The sequence below is a fragment of the Clupea harengus genome, chromosome 3 (assembly GCF_900700415.2).
Source record: "Clupea harengus chromosome 3, Ch_v2.0.2, whole genome shotgun sequence".
In the NCBI taxonomy this organism is placed as follows: Eukaryota; Metazoa; Chordata; class Actinopteri; order Clupeiformes; family Clupeidae; genus Clupea; species Clupea harengus.
The window spans coordinates 13,098,443-13,102,542 of record NC_045154.1 but is presented as its reverse complement, the minus strand read 5'-3'; positions in this window follow the sequence as shown (position 1 = coordinate 13,102,542).

The following is a 4,100-nucleotide window of genomic DNA, read 5'->3' as shown; positions in this document are numbered from 1 at the left end:
TTTGGAAAACAGAGACCCACCCAGATCACTCAATCCCTTTCCCAAGGACCAGGGACTGGTCTCAACAGTCAACCTCGCAACGTTAGTATGAATATCTTTAACATAGCCGGTGACGTTAGCGGACAGATCAGGGACATAAGTACAACAACGTTGGTGCAAGTGTTGCTTAATGAAAAAACAATACCCTCCCAAGCGGACTGCTAAAAAGTCAAGGAGGTATTGATGCTGGAAAACCATTGTCCTGAGTCCATACAATTCATGACTAAGGTCGCTGAGTCCACTGGCGGAATCGTTAGCGATTGCGTCCAGGGTGTTAACTAGGATTCTAATCTCATCGAGGGCCACAGTGGCACCATACCCAGGGATGATAGCAGAGAAAAATCTCTGAGTTGGGGTAGCAATGGGGGAATTATTACCAAACAGATCACGCTTGGATCTGCTCTGATCAGTGGCATCACCTTTGATATGCTTTTCATCTTCAATTCCTAGAGCAGGGACCACGTAGGCCATATAGCAGGAACCCGACCAGGAGACAGGGAGGTAAGAGTAAGCAGTGGACCCACATACAAACATGGACCCATTTAATGCAAGCATGGTGTCAGTGTCTTTTATACGATGGTCTGCGGCCACCCTCGTAGGGAGGGGGACTTCAATCGTGACACCATCTTGCTCGATCTGAATACCAGGGCTGCCTACGTCAGTAGTGTAGGTACATGTACTATTACCCATTACCTGTCCATTGCCGGAGTTAACCCAACAAATAATTCCTACGGGGGCGTAGCTCAATCTAATCTGAGTGGGGGGACCGATGTCCATGGGCACCGTGTAAAAGGGGGCATCTATGGAGGGTGTTCCATAGGCAGCAGTGTATTCAGGGATTGTGAAGGGGACAGCAATGTAAGGTGGTACCTGTGAGGAGGTTTGCATTAACCCACAAACCCAACAAGCTTGCACTCCTTTAGCCTTCGCCAAACCGTGCGCAGCCTGCAAGAAGGTGTTATCTCTGTGAACCTCATAATGGCTGTCAATGTCACAATTTCCTTTTATACACAAATAACATATCAACAGGGCATACAACATATGGCATTTCATTTTGGAACAGTCGTTTCAAGAGTCTTCTCCTGGGACGGCTGATGGAGAGGGTAACAGTTCGTGGTCGGGAAAGTTCAGAAGATGGCAACACAGTTCAGATGGTGCAGATAGCCAAGCTATCTCAGGATCTCGGTCGTGATGACGATCTTCAGGTTTCCAGCCACGGGGTACATAGGATTTAAAGAACAAGAGCAATATCAGTTGGGGGGGGGAGGCAGTGTTAATCTAACACAGTTATGTTAATCTAGCACAATTATGGCATGCTTTAATGCTAAGCAACTAAACATTTGTCTTGATTAAAGTAACCACTATTATAGCAATAAGCAAGTGTGATTCTAATCCAAGAAGTTGTACCACCAAAAACCTATACCAACATCCCACCTGGACTGGTTCGAGAGGACAGAGGAGAAACCTGCACTTTAATTCCCTAATCTTCCTTTTGTCGCTAATCCCTCCGTAAAAATAAAAAATAAGAAATTAAAGTCTTCCCGCACTCTGACCTCCCTCTGCTCACCTATTCTGTAAAACAGACGTGAAAGAGGTTTCCTGCCAGTCCAATGAATGTCAATCTCAGTCAGTTGGTGCATCAACTAATTTACAATGGCTTGCATGGATCCATTTTGTCTTGTTAGCAACCCTAATGGCAGATGGAGTAACTAACAGTATCTGATACGGCCCTTCGTATTTGGCCTCTAGCGGAATTCTTTGTGGTTTGTGAATCATGACCCACTGTCCAGGCACCAAAGAGTGTCCTCCTTCTGGCGGCTCAACCCAGGCCCCTTTGACTTGGTTGGACGTCAGCTGGAGGGTCTCTGAGAGCCTGATGCAGTAGTTCATCAATGCGTCTGAGGTGAGGTGCACATCGGCTTTGCGCAGGTCAATTGAGCCTGGGAAGCTGAAGAACCGGCCAAACACCACTTCGTAAGGGGACAGGCCCACATCTTTGTTGTGCGTAGCTCTCATGCTACTCAGTGCAATGGGGAGCGCGTCCACCCAAGGTGTTCCTTCTTGATGCATCTTTGCCAGTCTTTCCTTCAGTGTTCTGTTTGCTCGTTCCACTTGTCCTAATGATTGCGGGTGGTAAGGACAGTGAAAAGACCATTCGATGTTCAGCATTCGGCATACCTCTGCACAGACTGCTCCGGTGAAGTGACTTCCATTATCCGAACAGATCTGATCTGGTAGGCCATAGCGAGGAATGAAATCTTTGACCAGCACTTTGGCTGTGTGTGCAGCTGTTCTTCGGCGGGCAGGGTAAGCTTCAATCCAACGCGAAAATTTGTCGATGACCACGAGGACGTCTCTGTATCCTTTACACGCCGGCAGTGTGATGTAATCCACTTGGAGGCAACGAAAAGGACCAGGGGGGGCAGGAACCTTCAGCATGGGAAGTTTTACTTTCCGATCATGGTTGTTTTTCATACAGGTGACACATCGCTTAACAACATCTTTTGCCACGCCGGTGAATTGGATTCCACCAGACCTGACTAAACCTATTGCGCATCTTTTCCACACCCACATGTCCTAGTAAGTGAAGTTGCGTGGCTAGGTATGGCAGTAAGTTCTGAGGGGCCACCGTCTTCGTTCCCTGTCGCCACACCTTGTCATCGTGTAGTTTTGCACTGTTTCCCATCCAATCCCATTTCTCCTCTTGGCTTGAGGCATTTTGCATCTCCATTATGCTCGCTAAGCTTTCCTTCCGCCATTCTTCGTTTTCAGATTCCTTTCTCAATCGAAGGCATTTTGCGTAGTCGTTTTCCATTCCGAGGTCAGTTTTCATTTCAATGTTTCCATTTCTCCTCCCCTCTTTTTGTCTTGCTGCTCTTCTGGATGCGTCATCAGCTAGCGCGTTACCACAGGCTTCTGGGGTGTCCAGGTGTGTGTGAGCTTTCACCTTGACCACCGCCAGTTCTTTGGGGAGTAGCATTGCGTCCAATAAGTCTGCTACTAATTGATCATTTTTTTATGGGCGTGCCTTTGGCCGTGACAAACCCTCGTTGGGCCCAGAGACAGCCGAAGTCCATTACGACACCCAAGGCGTAACGGGAATCGCAGTAGACTGTGGCAGACTTTCCTTCAGCCAATTTGAGTGCTTGGGTTAATGCTTTCAATTCTGCTTGTTGTGCTGATGTTCCGGGATCCATAGATCCTGTTTCCAAGACTTCGTGTTCCATTGTGACAGCCCATCCTGCTCCCCGGATTCCATCCTCCACCAGTGAAGATCCGTCAGTGTACAAGACAAGCTCGGGGTTGTGGAGAGGATCTTCTTTCACAAAGTGTTCCTGGTCCATCAAAGCGATCAAGTCTTCACACACATGGTCATCTTCTTCGTTCGTGGCGTCCGTGGGGGCAATCATGGTTGAGAGATTTGAGACAGAGGCTTTTTGGAGAGAGATGTTGGGTGCTTCCAGCACGGCTTGCCAGTTTCCCCAGCGGCTATCTGAGACACATGGGACTTTCCTGCCAGCCAGCAAAGCATTCACAGAGTGTGGGCAACGGATGGTGATCTTCTGATCAAGCACAAGATTGGTCACAAGTTGGTTGGCGAGGTACACGGCTTGTACCGCTCTCAGGCATGGGCCAAAGCCCAGTGCAGTTGTGTCCAATTTGGCCGAATAGTAGCCCACAGGTCTCCACAATCCTCCATGTTCCTGTGTCAGTGCTGATGTCATGAACCCACGACACTCATTGACAAAGAGTGTAAAGGGTCTCTGCACATTGGGAAGTCCCAGCGCGGGGGCTTCACACAGGCAGTTCTTCAAATCCTCAAAGGCTTGTCGTGCTTCGGTTCCGAGGCTGATCTTGTCTCGGGAGTCTGGTTTTCCTTTCAGCATGTCGTTCAATGGTTGGGCGGTCTCCGTGTAATTGTCCACCCAGTTCCTGTTGTCTGCTTGCCTGCGAGAGGCGGCACCGTGAGGTCCATCCGCACCGCGTGTGAGCACCATGTCGCTCTCATCGCGCACCACGGAATCATCTGTGTGGGGGGGTGCAGATGCAGATGCGGCACC